This window comes from Arachis hypogaea, chromosome 20 (genome assembly GCF_003086295.3).
Source record: "Arachis hypogaea cultivar Tifrunner chromosome 20, arahy.Tifrunner.gnm2.J5K5, whole genome shotgun sequence".
NCBI classification, from domain to species: domain Eukaryota; kingdom Viridiplantae; phylum Streptophyta; class Magnoliopsida; order Fabales; family Fabaceae; genus Arachis; species Arachis hypogaea.
Window position 1 is genome coordinate 34,350,767 of NC_092055.1, and position 18,876 is coordinate 34,369,642.

General features: G+C 34.9%; 1 pseudogene; it reads left to right on the plus strand.

Annotated features, from left to right (window-relative positions):
* Positions 1-9,689: 9,689 nt before the first annotated feature.
* LOC112785742 (uncharacterized) lies at positions 9,690-10,209 on the plus strand (annotated as a pseudogene).
* The last annotated feature ends 8,667 nt before the right edge of the window (positions 10,210-18,876 follow it).

Genomic DNA, 18,876 nt, shown 5'->3' on the forward strand with positions numbered 1-18,876 from the left:
TAAAATTGTGAATTATGGAAGCTTCCTCATGAATGGATGTATTTTTCCACTTTATAGCCTCTAATCTGTGTTTTCTGGGCCGCAAACTGGGTCAAAAACAGTCCAGAATTCGCTGGTTTTGAATTTTGCCACGCTGGATTTCCGTCACTGCGACGCTGCCGCATGGATCACGCGGTCGCGCCGCTTAGAGTCAGGGGAACTATAGCATATTATACATCAAATTGAAGCCCCGGACGTTAGCTTTTCAACGCAACTAAAACCGCGTCGTTTGGACTTCTGTAGCTAAAGTTATAACCGTTTGAGTGCGAAGAGGTCAGGCTGGACAGCTTAGCAATTTCTCCAACTTCTTGTATTCCTTCCACTTTTACATGCTTCCTTTCCATCCTCCAAGTCATTCCTGCCCTGTAATCTCTGAAATCACTTAACACACATATCAAGACATCTAATGGTAATAAGGGAGGATTATTATTTGGTAATTTAAAGCCAAAGAAGCATGTTTTCAATCAAAGCACATAATTAGGAAGGCAAATGTAAAACCATGCAATTAGTATGAATAAGTGGGTAAAGAGTAGATAAAAACCACTCAATTGAGCACAAGATAAACCATAAAATAGTGGTTTATCAACCTCCCCACACTTAAACAATAGCATGTTCTCATGCTAAGTTCAAGAGAAGCTATAAAGATGAAGAGGGATGGTAGAATGTATGAAATGTAACCTATGAATGTAACTACATGCAAAATGTTTCTACCTACTTAGTTAAAAGTAAACAAATCTTTCAAGAGAAAATATGAACTGGATTTCACTAATTCAAATCATGAAAATGAAGTACAAATAGACTTGCAAGAAGAAAATAGCTCATGAAAGCAGGGAACAAGGAATTGAGCATCGAACCCTCACTAGTAGTGTATACACTCTAATTACTCAAGTGTTTTTAGGTTCGATTCTCTCAATTCTCTTCTAACCTTGCTTTCTAAGGCTTGCTCTTCATCTAACAATCAATACAAATTTAATGCACAGATACACATATCAAGAGGTATTTTAAGGGTTGTAATGGTGTTAGGGTCAAGGTAGGATTGTATTTGGCCAAGTGGACTAAAATCTGAATCCTTAATTAACTTAAACTTTCCACCTAACTTAAACAATCCATGTAATCATAATACAGAAACCCAACTGTCCATTAACCATGTATTCATGCATTCTAATTCTAAGTACCGTACATATGCATTGCTTTCACCACTTACCTTGGGGCATTTTGTCCCCTTTCTCTTATTTGCACTTTTTCTTTTCTTTTTCTCTCTCTCTCTTTTATATATATATATATATATATATTTTTATTTATTTATTTATTTTTTTTCTCAATGCATATGATTAATTTATTGAATGTATGAACATGTCCTAAATATTTCTTTCACATTTTTAGAAAATTCTAACATACTCAATTCTCAAACCAAATATTTCCAAACCCAATTTCCCATACTTAAATCATAAGCACTCTCACTAGTCTAAGCTAACTAAGGATTCAAATTAAGGACATTATTGTTTTCTGCTTAGAGTTAATGATGTGCTAAAGTAAAGAACAAAGGGGTAAAATAGGCTCAAATTGGTTTGCAAAGGATAATGAAATGTAAGGCCATATGGGTATGTAAGCTCAGTGAAACAAAGGCCTCAATCATGTAAGTGTATGCATACATTAAATTATGGAAATATAGAATTAAGCAAGACAAAGATCACAATTTTAGAGAGAAAAATACACACTAAAAATAAAATATTGGTTGATAAAATGCAACCAATTCAAATAGGCTCAAAATCTCATAGGTTTTGTATGTTCAAGCTCTAAACCATGTTCTAGTATAATATCTCTTCAAACAAGTGTAACATTAAATTTTATTCAAATTAGTGAAATTTTCTAAAAATTTTCTTGAAAAAGAAAATATTACTTCAACCAAGTGGTAAAATATGAAAAAATCAAACAAACATGCAAATGTAACAACTAGTCTACAAAGAAAATTTAAATATTGGTGTTTGAGACAAGAAAGTACTAACCCATAGAGATCGGTATCGACCTCCCCACACTTAAAGATTGCACCGTCCTCAGTGCATGCTAAGATGTGCAAGTGGATGGGGGTTGTGGTTTCTCAGCTGGGCTCTTTTTTGTTCCTTTCCTTACCGGCGGTTTGGGAGTAGCTTTCTCCTTTCCTTCCTTGGTGGCCATCCTGAAGAAGGGAAGAGAAAGTAAATTAAATTCAAATAGATATATAGCAAGGAAGAGAATGGAAGAGTGGTGATGGATGCACATTAGGATGTAATTGACATTAACACATGCTCTCGAGTACATGTGAAAAACCAGCAATGAAAAATAGCCAGTGCATCGAAAGATAAGTGGATGCAGGGTGTTTATTGGCAAGCCGGAAAAGGGCATGAGTAGCATAGACCAAGCATTACTTGTAAGAAATTACCATGTTTGTATTGACAATTATATTCAATTAAAATAGTAAAGGGAGTTTATGAAAAGCAAGCATTAAGTAGTATAAAGTATAATAGAGAAGTGCATAATGCCATATGGGCTTTTTCACAAACACATAGCATGTATGGTAAATAAGCTATTTGAAAGTATTAAATTGAACATGCAAGCATCCTTTAAAAAAAATAATATATAATTGTCAAATAATTATGAAATAATCCACAATGACCCAAAATAAAATTCCAACACCAGTGAAAATAATGCAATGAATGAAATATGCAAATAAATGAAGTAAAATAAAATGAAAGATAAGAAGAATGAGAAGGGAAAGAAAGAGAGGAGAAGTAAGTAAGAAATAAGGAGGGAAAAGAGAAAATAGGATTTGGGGAAGAGAAAAATAAGATATTTTGGCATATGAGGTTAAGGTGTGCGACGCTGGCGACGCGATCGCGTGGGTGATGCGGCCGCGTGGTGCGCAATAAGGTCAGGCGACGCGGACGCGTGGGGCACGCGATCGCGTGACTTGATTTGTGCTAGTGGCACGAGTGCAGCCTCGCGGTCGCACAACTCTCTGTTCAAAACTTAGTATTGCCAAAATCCTGGGTGACGCGGTCGCGTGGTTGACGCGATCGCGTGAGTGGCCATCATGGGGATATGACGCGGACGCGTGGGGCACACGTTCGCGTGGTGAGGCTTGGGCTTCCAGCACGATTCCAGCCCAACTCCAGGTCAACTTTCTGCCATACACCCTTTTTTATGCCGATTTTAGGTCACGCGGCCGTGTGAGTGACGCGGTCGCGTGGGAGGCCATTATTCCCATATGACGCGGTCGCGTGGGGTGATTTGTGCCATTGGCATGCCTCCAGCGCTACTCCTGCGAAACTCTCTGTTCATATTAATATTGTCTCCCATCTCCTTGCGACGCGGACGCGTCGCGTGCTCGCTCTTTTTTTTTTTTTAAATCTGAAAAATGAAGAATGCAGTGTTAATATGAATGTGATGCAAAACTCCAGGTTTAATATAACAAAATAAAATAAAATTCGAAAACAAATAAAACTAAATAAAAATGAAAAATGAACGATCATACCATGGTGGGTTGTCTCCCACCTAGCACTTTTAGTTAAAGTCCTTAAGTTGGACATTTGGTGAGCTTTCTGCTATGGTGGCTTGTGTTTGAACTCATCCAGGAATCTCCACCAATGTTTGTGATTCCAGTAACCTCCGGGGTCCCAAACTAGGCGCAGAAAACCTTCAAGTAAGTTAAAGCAAGTGACCAGGCCCCAAGAGTGGTGATTGATAGAATGGATTCCGGGGTCCCAGACCTTGCCTTTGCACCTGTCTTTTGGTTGAGCAATATTGTTCCCTCCGGGTGGCAAGCAGTCTGAATTCTCACGTAAGCGGCCAAACAACTTCCTAGACCCATTCAGTTGAGCTTTATACCAACCTTTGCGTTTAAACTTAAATCTTCCAACCATAATGAACCTTGCAGGACAATTCTTACCATTGGCCATCTTCCTCTTACTCTTAATGCCACAAAGAGCTCTAAGTTGACCATCCGTCTCCAGTAGCCCATATTCAAGTGGAATTAGAAAGCTATGGGATATGAATTTTACCCACTTGAACGTTGTGAAGGATGATGGCAACTTAGGGGGAGGTATTTTTAATGAAATTGCAAGCTCCACTCCCTTGTGCTATTCTCTGACATCTTCTACCTCTTGATCAACCTCTACAAAATCTTCAACCATGATCTGTCTTGGAGGTTGTACGCTCTTCTCAACATCAACATCAAACACCGTGGAAGGAGGCTCTGTGACTGGACTTTCCAATGGAGGTACAGCATCTCTTAAGTCTGCAACCACTTTTTCCTTTTTAATAATTGCTGCTTTGTCCAGTTGTTTAAGTATAAAATTGTACTCATCCTCGATGTTTTTCTTTCTATGACAACTCCTTTCAACTATTCTTTCATCTTCAAGGGTCTCTCCTACCCTTACCCGTAGGGCCTCCTCTAGCTCTTTATGAAGTATGGATTCGCGAAGATGATTCTTTCTTTCCTGTTCCATATCAATAGCATAATTGGGATCATCTTGCTCTTAGATTGATGGATGTGGGTGCTCTTCCATGGATGGTGGTGATGAGGTGGAGAGATTATTCTGTGGTTGACAAGGAAGTGCACTAGAGCTTGAGGGTTAATTGTTGAAGGTATTTGGTGGTCTGATTTGGGTGAAGTGAGCTTGTATAGTAGAGTTTAGATCGGCAAGTGCTTTCTCTATGGAGGTTTGGGGTGGATCTATGTATGGTTCATTTGGTTCATAAGGTGGTTGGTATGGTGGATGTGGGTTAGGGTCATATGGAGGTGAATGGTGGAAAGGGGCTTGTGAGTATGGTGGTCCAAAGTCATGTTGAGGACAGGGTTCATAGGCATATGGTGGTGGTTGTTGATAGTTCACTGGAGGTGGTTGCTGCCATGAGGGTTGATCAAATCTTTGTGGCTCCTCCCATCTTTGATTGTTCCAACCTTGATGCCTGTTCTCATTGTAATTTCTTCTTCCTGCAACATTATTGTAACCAGACTAATAGCCAAAGGGGTGAGAGTTCATAGTAGTAAATAAAAATTAAAAACAAAAATAAAAACAAATTTAAATTAAAAGGTTATTTAAATTTTGAATTTGAAAATTAAATTTTGAAATTTGAAATTTGAAATTTGATTTTTTTGAAATAAGATAAGATAAGATAAAAATTTTAAAAATAAAAATCTGATTTTTTTTTTCGAAAAAGTTAATTAAAAATAATTTTGAATTTAATGAAGAAAGAGAAAAACAATAAAATGACACCAAATTTCAAATTTTTAGATCAAAACAAAGAAAACAACTAAGAACAGCTTGAAGGTCAAGATGAACGTGAAGAACAACTTGAAGATCAAGATGAACACTAAGAACAAATTTTTGAAAATTTTTTTTTATAACTAAATAAAAATAAATAACCTCTTAATTTATGGAAAAGCAAAAATAAAAATAAATAAACAAGCAAAAATCAAAAAAATATTTACAATAACTAATAATAAGGCACACGTTTGCAATTCCCCGGCAACGGCGCCAAAAACTGATGAGACGCAGAAGCTGGTGAATTAAAAATTATTAAAATGGTTACGTTGCAAGTATAGTTCTTAACTCACCGAAAATCTGCCTATCAATTTAGAAGTATGTCACAGAGAGTTTGAATTAAAAATTACTGGAAGTTTTAAGTCCCAGGTCGTCTCCCAATGAGTTGCAGAAAAGTGTGCTATCTTATTAATCAGATGTTCCAAGAAGTTGAGCTAAGTAAATTGGAATGTAGATTGAGGAAATTTAAATAATATGAATAAAAGCCTTGACTGGGAGTTGATTGGTTGGAATTTCTACTATTGATGGAGTGATTGTAAGATTAATTTATAATTAATGGTTGTTCTGTTTGGTTATCCTTTACTAGGTAAGGGAAAGTCAAACAAGTTGGAATGCCAGATCTGTTCACAAGTTGCAACCCACTTAGTTCAAAGGGATTGGCGTTGGTGACAGGATAGCAATCTAACATTTAACCCAATTACAAATTTTTCCTTCAATCCTTCCAACTCAAGAGTTCCTTTTAATCAACTCCCCATCAAGTAAAGAAACTACTCACACATTGTAAATAATAAATCCATAGCACATGAAAGGGAATTAAAAGAAGACATGATTATTGGAATTGAAATTGAATTAAAAAGAAATAATCCTTGCATTAATTAATCATAAAAGTATTCAAATAACAAAATTGAATAAAACAAAGAACATGGAAGAATAAAACCAAGTTGAGAAAATGAACTAGAATGACGAAGTCTTGATGAGGAAATAACTCTTCTCAATGTTCCAATGCTAAGACCAATTGAAAATTAAAATTCTAAAACCTAGAGAGAAAAACCTAAGAGAGTAAAACTAGATCTAAAACTGTCTCTGAATGAATGTTTTATTTGTTTCTGCATATTTTCTGACTCTAGTTTGCTGTTTCGGGCCGAGAACTGGGTCGAAATAGGGTCCAAAATCGCCCCCAGTAAATTCTGCAGATTATGCAGATCGCACATGTCACGCGATCGCGTCATCCATGCGGATGCGTCATTCGCGCTTTTCCTTGCCACGCGTTCGCGTCGTCCACGCTACCGTGTCGCCAGAGCTTTTCCAATCCGCGCGGCCGCGTGAGCCATGTGGCCGTGTCACTGCGATTTGCTCTCCTTCGCGCGGTCGCGTGAGCCATGCGACCGCGTCACTTCTCGCTGGTTATCTCCTCAAATTCTTGTGTTCCTTCCATTTTTGCTAGCTTCCTTTCCAATCTCCAACTCATTTATGCCCTGTAAAGTCTGAAACACTCAACACATAGATCACGGCATCGAATGGAATAAAGGAGAATTAAAAATAAATAATTAAAGTCTCTAGGAAGCATTTTTCAAACATGTAATAAATTCTGGAAGGAAATCTAAATGCATGCTAATTTAATGAATAAGTGGGTAAGGATCATGATAAAACCACACAATTAAATACAATATAAATCATAAAATAGTGGTTTATCAACCTCCCCACACTTAAACATCAGCATGTCCTCATGCTTAATTGAAGGAGATAAGGAAATAAGCATGAACATGTAGAAACTCATGAAATGCAATGCAAGCCTATATGTATATAAATAAATGCAACTATATGATTCTTGTCCACTTGATCAAAAGTAAATAAGCTCTTTAAAATAATTACAAATCAAATTCCACTAATTTTATCATTACACAATAAAACAGATAAAAGTGCAAGAAGATAGCTCGTGAAAGCAGGGAACATGAAAATTCAAGCATTGAACCCTCACTGATAATGTATGTACGCTCTAATCTCTAGTGTATAGGGTGATCACTCTATCCTTCTCTAATCATGCTTTCTAACTTTTGTTCTTCTCCTAACCAATCAACAACAGTTAATATACCAATGCAAACATCATGAGGTCTTTTCAAGGTTGTAATGGGGCTAAGGTAAAGGTAAGGATGTATATATATAAGGCTAAGTGAGCTAACAAAGTGAATCTTTGATTAGTCTAAGATCTCACCTAACATATACATACTCTATACAAGTTTAAAATCATACCTAGCTACCCATAATTCCCACTTTTGTATGATTCCCATACTCATGTACCAAAATTTTTTTCTTTTTGATTTATCACATGTGCATTGATTAACATTAACATTGGGATAATTTTTGTCCCCTTATTTATTTTATATAATTTTTATTATTTATTTATTTATTTATTTTTTAAAAGCAAACATAACATATCAATGCACATAGATTCTTCATCATTTTCTAATTTGGTTTTTTTCTTTTCATGAGTAGGTTCCCAAATTCCCAATATTCAAATAAATTAAATACATTTCCTTATTACCCAATGTTCCCACACTTTAGTTGATACACAATTTCTATCTTAAGCTAACCAAAGATTCACTTGGGATTTTTAATTTATTTTTCTACTTAAGGCTAGTAATGTGGTTATAGAACAAGAGGGGATTAAAAGCTCAAGGGGCTAACAAAGGTGATGTAAAAGTTAGGCTTATTTGGGATAAGTGAGTTAATAACAAATAATGGCCTCAATCATGTGCAAGCATGTGAATATAATAAATATTGGACATATAAGATAAAACAAAATATAGATTACAATCATAGAGAAGTAAACACGCAAGAATGAAATAATTATGGTTAAATAATGTAACCATTCATGAAGGCTCAAATCTTTCACAGGTTGTGTGTTCTTTAACTCAAATATCATGTTCCAAATACAACTCAAGCAAATTTATCATAAGAATTTTGAAAAATTAGTGAAATTTTGTTCCGAAGATAGATTTTAAAAGAAACTTATTGTCTTTTTAGTCAAGTAGAACATGCATGCAACTATCCTAACCTATGTAATTTATTCTATTCTATAAAGGAAAGAAAATCTAACTAAAATATCCTGATTATTGGTGCTAGCGAAGAGAAATTACCTCCGGAAGTCAGGTATTGACCGACCGTTTTGATGAGAGAACTTTTGCGTGGTCTAGAAAATTGCGGATGGATCCTCGTTGCAAGTATAGTTTCTAAACCTTCAAAAGTCCTTTCATACAAACGTTTTGGTTGTCACAAGTAACAAACCCCTTTGAAATTGATAACCGAGTATTCAAACCTCGAGTCGTCTTCTCAAGGAATTGCAGGGAAGTATGTTCTTATTATTGGTTATAAAGATTGTAAATTGTGGGTTTTGGAAGTTTGGGCAATGCGCAGAGGTATATTTTCGAGCAATAAAAATAAATAAATAACTGTAAAATAAACTCTTGGCAAGGTATGAGAACCGGAAATCCTGTCCTTGTTATCCTTATCAGATGTGATGAGAATTGGATTTTAATCCCACTTAGTTAAGTCAAGTGGACTAATTAGCTTGATTCTCAAGTCCTAGTCAACTCCTATGGAGAGACTAGTGTTAGAGCAATCCTAGCTAAAGCAAAATCTGCCAATTTCAATCACTTGCTGAGTTTGATAACTCAAGTACTACCAATCACTTGACCAAAGCCAAAAGGGAGAAAAATATCTAAATTAAATTAAAAGCATCAATATAAGCAAAGCAATCTTAAATCTGAAAATACCTCGAATTGCATTAACAAAAGAAATTAAATCTGGCATAGATGTTCATAAATTAAATTGAGAAAATAAATAAAAATAAAGAACCTGGGATTGAGAGTCACTCCTAAAACTAAGAGAAATCCTAAATCCTAATCCTAAGAGAGAGGAGAGAACCTCTCTCTCTAAAAACTACATCTACTCCTAAAATTGTGAATTATGGAAGCTTGTTTTTGAATGGATGCATTCCCCCACTTTATAGCCTCTAATCTGTGTTTTCTGGGCCGCAAACTGGGTCGGAAACAGCCCAGAAATCACTGGTTGCAAAATCTGCCATGCTGATTTTCGTCACTGCGACGCGGCCGCATGGGTCACGCTGTCGCGTCGCCTAGCGTCAGAGCAACTATGGCATATTATAGACAAAAATACTACATTACAGACAGAAAATCCATCTGTAATTTAAATTTTTTCATCGGAAATAATAAACTAAACCTACCATTGCCCCGAGCCCCATTTCCAGCACACAAATCAAAAGAAATAAACACTGAACTTCTAACATGTGTCTGATAACAAACCCTAATTTCGATCCCAAATAGATCGATCAAATTCCATGGCAAACCCTTCCTCATCTTTCTCCTCCTCGTCTCAAATCACCTACTCCTCTGATCCCTCTTACTTCCCCACCCCCTTCCACCTTCAACAACCGCCTTACGTCCCACCCCTTCGTCCCCCTCCTCCCACCGTCGCCGCTGCCCCCGCTGCTGCCGCATACAGCTATCCTCCTCCACCGTCACACCACCACCAATTCCAGCGTGACGCTCAGTAACTCTTCCAGCGCGACACCCAGACCATCACCCCGGAGGCTCTCGAGAGCATGAAGGCTGCCATAGCCAGCAGCGACGTCGACCACAAGACCGATGCGAAGTGAAAGGCAGTTCCCCGCCGTGCCGCCGGGCAGACATGGGAGGATCCCTCGCTGGCCGAGTGGCCGGAGAACGACCATCGCTTGTTCTGCGGCAACCTAGGGAACGAGGTGAACGACGACGTTTTATCGAAGGCCTTCACAAGATTCCCTTCGTTTAACATGGCGAGAGTTATGAGGGACAAGCGATTTGGTTAGATTTGTTTTCTGATTAGTGGATTTTTAGGTTGTTAAAATAGGATTAGATTAGGTTTTGAAAATTGATTAGGCCTCAATCTGGCTTTGATTTTGATTCTTTTGTGGTGTTTAGGCATTAGTGACTAGCTTCTGCTCGTAGTAATTATACTAGTATCTTCAATTGAGTCTCCATTTTTTAATTCAGATTCAGTCTCTGTTTTCTTCACTGCTGTGCTTTTCTTTTATGCGTACATAAGTAGTAATATGTATCTTTATTCTTGCTATTTCACTCTTAATTAATTATTTTCATGTTGCAAGTTCTGTCAAGGGGAGGGGAGGCTGTACAGATGACTACTGATCATGAACCTAATACTGAGCGGGGCAGCATTGAGAACAGAGGTGGCTTTGTCTCAAACATGCCAATTGATAAACCACTATTTTATGGTTTATCTTGTGCTCAATTGAGTGGTTTTTATCTACTCTTTACCCACTTATTCATACTATTTGCATGGTTTTACATTTGCCTTCCTAATTATGTGCTTTGATTGAAAATATGCTTCTTTGGCTTTAAATTACCAAATAATAATCCTCCCTTATTACCATTAGATGCCTTGATATGTGTGTTAAGTGATTTCAAAGATTACAGGACAGGAATGACTTGGAGGATGGAAAGGAAGCATGTAAAAGTGGAAGGAATACAAGAAGATGAAGAAGTTGCTAAGCTGTCCAGCCTGACCTCTTCGCACTCAAACGGCTATAACTTTAGTTACAGAGATCCAAACGACGCGGTTCTAGTTGCGTTGGAAAGCTAACGTCCGGGGCTTCGATTTGATATATAATATGTCATAGTTTCTCTGACGCTAGGTGACGCGACCGCGTGACTCATGCGGCCGCGTCGCAGTGACGAAAATCAGCGTGGCAAATTTCGCAACCAGCGATTTCTGGGCTGTTTCCGACCCAGTTTGCGGCCCAGAAAACACAGATTAGAGGCTATAAAGTGGAGGAATGCATCCATTCAAAAACAAGCTTCCATAATTCACAATTTTAGGAGTAGATGTAGTTTTTAGAGAGAGGGGTTCTCTCCTCTCTCTTAGGATTATGATTTAGGATTTCTCTTAGTTTTAGGAGTGACTCTCAATCCCAGGTTCTTTATTTTTATTTATTTTCTCAATTTAATTTATGAACATCTATGCCAGATTTAATTTCTTTTGTTAATGCAATTCGAGGTATTTTCAGATTTAAGATTGCTTTGCTTATATTGATGCTTTTAATTTAATTTAGATATTTTTCTCCCTTTTGGCTTTGGTCAAGTGATTGGTAGTACTTGAGTTATCAAACTCAGCAAGTGATTGAAATTGGCAGATTTTGCTTTAGCTAGAATTGCTCTAACACTAGTCTCTCCACAGGAGTTGACTAGGACTTGAGAATCAAGCTAATTAGTCCACTTGACTTAACTAAGTGGGATTAAAATCTAATTCTCATCACATCTGATAAGGATAACAAGGACAGGATTTCCGGTTCTCATACCTTGCCAAGAGTTTATTTTACAGTTATTTATTTATTTTTATTGCTCGAAAATATACCTGTGCGCATTGCCCAAACTTCCAAAACCCCCAATTTACAATCTTCATAACCAATAATAAGAACATACTTCCCTGCAATTCCTTGAGAAGACGACCCGAGGTTTGAATACTCGGTTATCAATTTCAAAGGGATTTGTTACTTGTGACAACCAAAACGTTTGTATGAAAGGACTTTTGAAGGTTTAGAAACTATACTTGCAACGAGGATCCATCCGCAATTTTCTAGACCACGCAAAAGTTCTCTCATCACCAGGTTCTTCAACTAACCCTGAATTCTATGCTTTGTTGCTACTGATATTCAGTGCTGATTTTTGTGTTTTCATTCATCATTCCTTTTACTATAGGAACTTGAGTTTCGTTTGCTATGATATTAGTTTGCTCATTCCTTTTACTATAGGGCAGTGTTTCTTCTCTAAGACTGATATTCTCTTTCCCAGAAAAAAGAAACTTCTTTTGGAATAGAATGGATCACATGTTGCAAGAATCTCTGTTTACGAGGTATGCTATAAGAACCGTTTACTCAATTAAAACCTCCTTGTTTTTTTATTGTTCCTTTGCTGCTTTTTATAACTCGAGTTTTTGTGCAGGGGTGTGAGAGAGAGAGGTTGTGAGCCTAGGAAGCAATCCGATGAGTTCTTGCAATAGTTATCTGCAGAAAGTTCTGGCTATTGTGCATGGAAACTTGAAGCTCTCCGAGAGGTAATTCTTGATAAGGAACCATGCTTTTTAACCCTTCTTTCTTATTTTAATGCTTATGGCGGTGCTCCATTGCACCTGTTGGTTATCACTGGGTTGTCAAGGTTATTGTCAAGGTTATTTGTGTACATCATGGCTATCAAAATGAAGGAAACATGTTGGGATATCCTAATTTAAATTTGAAACATGACATGTATTTTATTTAAGTATCCTCCATTCTGTTCACTTTTTGGTTCTGTTAGTCTAATTTGTGTAATTCACTTTATAAATACGTGAATTTGTGTTTTTTTTACAATGCTTATGTAAGTGGTGGAATTAATCTTGTTTTCTTTTAGCAGCCATGCAACCCTAGTATATCTTGCTTCTGCTTTTACTGGAATTGCTGACCACTGGTTAGTAGAACCATCTCATCTGCTTCTTGTGACCTGATGAACTGCTATTGTTCTAATCTTGTTTTTTCACAAGTTTCCTTCTTCAAATTGAACTCAAGGTTTAGTTTCATTGGTGTTTTGCTGACAATTTGCCAGATCTAACTTGCCAACTTTTTCTATTTCTTTCAGCCTATGATGCCACCTTATGCAGCACTTTATTCACCTGGAGGGGTTTATACTCATCCTACCATTCTTATTGTAAGTCTAGCTACTTTCATGTAATTTATTTCATGGTTTATGAAAAATTAGAACTTGTCTTGTTCATTGCCCATGAATGTTTGGCTTCTACTGTAATGATATCAATCAATAGTTCACAATAGAATAAGAAAAACTAATATACTGAAATGTCAAATGTGTTTCCTTTGATCCTGTTTGTGGACCTAGATAATTCAAATATTTATATTTATTTATTTTATTATCATAAAAGCTTTTCAGTCCTTAATTATATATAATTTTTACGTAATATATATATATATATATATATATTAATTAGCTCATACAAAAGCAAATGCAAGGCTGGTGCAATGTTTAGGCTATGCGTGCTAATCTTTCATGTTGCAGGTTCGTATCCTCGTGGTACCATTTTAGAATTAATTCCAAAAACGCAAGGGTTGAAGACCGGTTTGACACAAAATGGCCGATTTTTAGCGGGTTTACCTACCGTTGATCGGTCCGATTTAGATACTAATCCGAAAGATATCTAAATAAAAGAAAATCAGAACCATTTGAGCATTTGACTATTTCTTTCATGTTCTTAAAGCTAAGAAACATGCAGGTGTTAAGTCTAGAAAGTAATTCACTTCACCTGAAAAAGAATCTCAGCAGGGCTTGAGTGGTTGGCCACTATGCCACCTTTTAGCAGAGTCCAAGATCCATGCTTTGCTATTGCCTGACCTCCTTGAATCAGCTCAGTTGCATTCGTTTTAAATGTAACTGACACAGTGTCCTTCTTTAACTAAGCTGAAACCAAGCTGAATATGGAAACAAGGTCACAAATTTCTGGTTGAAACAGAACTCATGAGATAATAACAAGTCTAAACCACAGATGGTATGTATGAGAATGCTGTCTTCAAAGTTCAAAGTGTAAGTTATCAGTAAAGCTGCATAGCATTCCTTTCTTAAGTCGGACCTTGTGGGAGAAATTATCTGAAAGGGTTTGAGGGGCTTGCAATGTCAACTGGGAATGGCCATACTGATAGTACAGAGCTTAGAACTGAAAATAAGCTGTCACAAAAATTTGTTAGTCTGTTTCCTTTCTATATAAATTTCTGTAGATTCTTTTTTATTTTTTATTTTTTGAATTCTTACGTTGTGGGGTCATGGAGGGGAAATCAGATACTCTTTAGTAGGATTAAACTCAAATTTTATCCCTCTATTTAGAAGACTAGTCCAAGAGTTAGTTATTCTATTAGGTGCTTGTGGATAACTACGTTTTTGATGATATGAACAGTGTGGATACTGGGGGTTCTAGTGATGGAAGTGATGGCAACACTGTAGGGGTGAGAACTTGCTTGCAATTAGCAATTTTTTTTCATGCATTTGGTTGACCATGTTACCAATGGTTTATTTTTCTTTTTAAATTGATTTCACAAAATTAAAGATTAAATTATGATATTTTCTGTCTTATGTTCAGGCTAATCAAACACCAAGAAAAAGAAGCTGTGAGAGAACACCAGCCACTAGTATGACTCTATTATTCACCAAGTGTCATATCTTGATGAACAAGAGAGTTGTCCTGGGATCACAATTATCTTTCTGATACCATCACTGCACTAATTTTCTCGACCAGTTAATTGAGTAGAGTCTTTATTAGTCTGATGTCAGATTATTTTAATCTTTAAGTTAAGATGAAAATTTACCCAAAAATTTATGATTAGTTCAATAAATGCAGTTCACTTTAACATGGGATTTTGCCAGATCAAATTGAACTCAAGTTTTCTTCGATGACAAGGTTTGTATTTCGCTGTGCCGGATTCTAGCTTCAATGAAGATGATTTGTATCCTTCTCCAATTTTTGGCTGCTAAACAATTTTTAACATAGAACTGAAAAAAGTGAAAATAAAAAATTCTATAGATGAAATAGTGAAATTAAGTTGATCTGTCACCCTGAATGATACCAAAATCAATTCACATTTGATTGTGTTTTACATTTTTCATCCATTTGATTTATTTCTGTACTTTGTTTTCAGAAATTCTATATTGAAGCTATAAAAACTGAAAAGATTAGATGACGATTTTGGCTTTTTGTTTACTTTAGTCTACACCACATAAATGTGATCTCAGAATGAGTACATTTTAATGTAGCATGATGTAACCTCCATTGTATTAGGGTGTAGTTGTATTTTCCCTTGGTATATGATAGTGCATCTTTTGGTTGAGCTTCATTTTTTCATTGCTAATTGCTATTTGCTCAGCCAACTAATCTTGATATGGTTTGTTATTTTGCATATTATTAATTTAAAGATATCAATTTTTATTTTGTTGATCACTTATCTGAATTTATTAATGATAGGGTCTATGTTCTCACTCTGGACATTTTTATTGAGGAACAAAAAGGCAAAGTTTTCTTGTGAGAAAAGTAGTGATGAAGAAGAAGAAGCAGCAGCAGAAAGAGCAAGTGAAGTGAATTTTGCAGATGAGATAAGTGGAATTAACATAGGACCTCCTTCACCAACTTCATCTATTAATTATTAGAGCAGCGAAAATTGTTCAAATAAGTTAGGAAATTGAATAGGAGTTGCTTGAAATATAGGTCTTTTAATTTACTAGTATGAGAAAAATCATTTAGAGCTCTTTGGATACCCATTAACAACTTTTAATTTACTCAATAGACTTTGTTGATGTATGTTTGTTACTTATTATTATAGTTGATGTATCAATACACTTTGTTTATATTTTGAATTATATTGACTTGCTTGTTTATAGTACTTTTCTTTTAGTTTGATAATACAATGAATTTGTTTATTTTTTAAAATATTATAAATATTTGAATATAAATTATATAACAATTTGTATTAATTTTATATTTATTTTGTATGAAAACAAGTTTATTTTATAATTGAAAAAATAAAAAAATTCTATTTTACCTTATTGACGAATTTACAGACGAATTTTCTATCTATAATCAGAGTGTGAGATGATTTTCCAAAGTTCAAATTATAGACAGAAAATCTGTCGGAAAATCCGTCTGTAATTACAAACGAAAAATCCGTCTGAAAATCTGTCTGTAATTACAGACAAAAAATCCATCGAAAAATTCGTCTGTAATTACAGACGAAAAATCCGTCTGAAAATCCTTCTGTAATTACAGACGAAAAATCCGTCAGAAATCCGTCTGTAATTACAGATGGAAAATCCGTCAAAAAGTTTGTCGTCTTCGGGAAATGGATGGAGAATTTACAGAGGGAAAATCCGTCGGTAACTGGTAAAAATCCGTCTGTAATTTTTCAACGGAAAAAAATCCATCGGTAAATAATTTCCGACGGGGCTTTTACAGAGGGACAGAATCCATCGGTAATTTCGTCGGTAACCAAAAATCTATCTGTAATAAAGACTAAATCTGTCTGTAAATCTGTCTGTATTAATCCATTTTCTAGTTGTGTCTGCTGTTAGTTGCGGTTGGTTAATAATGGCAAAATGGACTTAACTTCTAACTCTGACCCTACTAAGAACTCCCCAGTTCTTACCCGCTATCTCCACCCTTTTCAGCTACAAGTTCGAAAATTTAGTGCAGAGTTTCAGGAGCATAGAAGATTATACTCACAAGTTAAGTTCTTAGATTTTATTTTTTCCTCATTGTTTATTGTATTTTATTTTTAGAGGGGATAGGACTTGTATTTGAGAATCTTGAAATAAGTATATGTATATAATGCTGTGTGAATATATATATCTTTGTGATTAAGTGATTAAAAATAAAATCTTTCCGTTTTCTTAATTAAACTTTTAATTTGTACTCGCAAAGGCTCAATATTAAATAAACATAGTATATAATTAAAGGAATAGAGGTAAGTAGCGCTCGGACTTTTAGTGCGATCATGAGGTGCTAAAAGTTAGGGTGTTACATTATGGTATTAGAGAAGTTTGTTCCTGTTAGTGCCTTGGGAATGGACTGACTATGCTTTACTGTATACTTTGAGTGTCTGTCATGCAATAGGACTTGTCCTAGTGACAAGAATTTGAGTTTCAAATGGATGATTGTCTATTGATTAATTAATGCTGTTAGTCGACCGTTACATCTCTCATAGTATTAGGTCTGACCAACTTAATACTAATAATTCATGTGTATGGGAACACTAATGGATTATCATAGACAAAATAGAAGTAATAGGTTATGCAAATAATGGGGTTTGGGAACGTTAAAAGTTGTATTTTAAGGATTCATTTCAACGTATTCTCTTTATTCGTGCTACACGAACTCGTGCCGTCTCTTTTTCATTATCCTTATTGGAATTCTTATTTTGGACCTTCTTAGAATATGATTTGATTATTTTCCTATCATATCTTATTGTCTCTATGTACTTCTGTTTATCTGTACTTCCTTTAGTGGACTCTATTTTCTTTGATTTGAATTTGACCTTATTTCAATGTAACAATTTTCGAGGACAAAAATTTTTATAAGTGGGGTAGGATGTAACACCTCAGATTTCTAAAAATTAAATAATTAGTTATTTATGAATTATTATATTTATTTAAATTTTATTTTTAAGAAAACTATTTTTAACAAAAATAATTAAATTAAATTTTATGATTATTGAAGTTTAATTTAATTATAACTTATTCTATTAGTTTGAATTATTTATTAAAAACTATTTTGATAGACAAAATTAAGTTAATCTTTTATAGTTATTATTATTATTATTATTATTATTATTATTATTATAAATGAATTCATTATGTATATATAATAGAAAAAAAAATTATCAACAAAGCTATTAAGAAAATATTAAAAAAATAAATAAAACTTGGCTTTTATATATATATATATATATATATATATATATATATATATATATATATATATGAATAAATTATCATTTATATCCATAAAAGATACAGATATTGACAAATGTACCCATATAAAAATAAAACGACAATTATAATCACAGAAGATGGCTTCCATATGCTAAGAGTATCCAGACGTTGGTTACACAATTAGTCCATTAGGGTATTTTTGGCACACAAAAGCTATCTTCCGTGAGTATAATTATCGTTTTATTCTTATATGGATATATTTGTTAGCGTTTTTATCTTTCATGAATACAAATGGTAATTTATTCTTTTATATATATATATATATATATATATATATATATATATATATATATATCCCTGACCCTTTATTTAATGGAATTATGATACTTGATTAGTATTATTATTTAATATTAACTTCCTTTATTCCTTTCTTTTGGCTTATTAAGCCATTAAAGAATAAGCTAAACGTGCCTTATTTATATATAAGCATATATATACATAATTGACACATATTTCTTTTATAACATTAATAATCCATTATCATTCTTCATTTCTTTCTTATTACCACCGAACAAGAAGAAAGAAAATAAGGGAGAGAGTCCGAAGCTTGCATGGAAGAAAATTATAACTCCTACCAAAATTCCGACTTCAATTTCTTGAGATTCGTAACTCCAATAAAAAATTTAATTCGATAAATATGTTTGTATCCTCCTCTTTACACGTTGGCATCACTTTTGTTTGGTGAAAGCTGACGGTGACGTAGTTTCCCTTCCTCTTGAGTTCGGCCAATTGGAATTTTAGGAGGCACAAACGATTTCTGACGTTTTTCTCTTTAATAGCTCGGTCAGAAAGCTCCTCCGAAAATTCTGTTGTTGTGATTTATGCACGGAGGTAGGGTTTCGATAAATTCTCAACGAATAAATGTGTATTGAATAAGTGAATTGATGTTGTGATTGATTGTTGATTGAATTTAACTTAATTTATGTTGAATTTTTGTGATATATTGA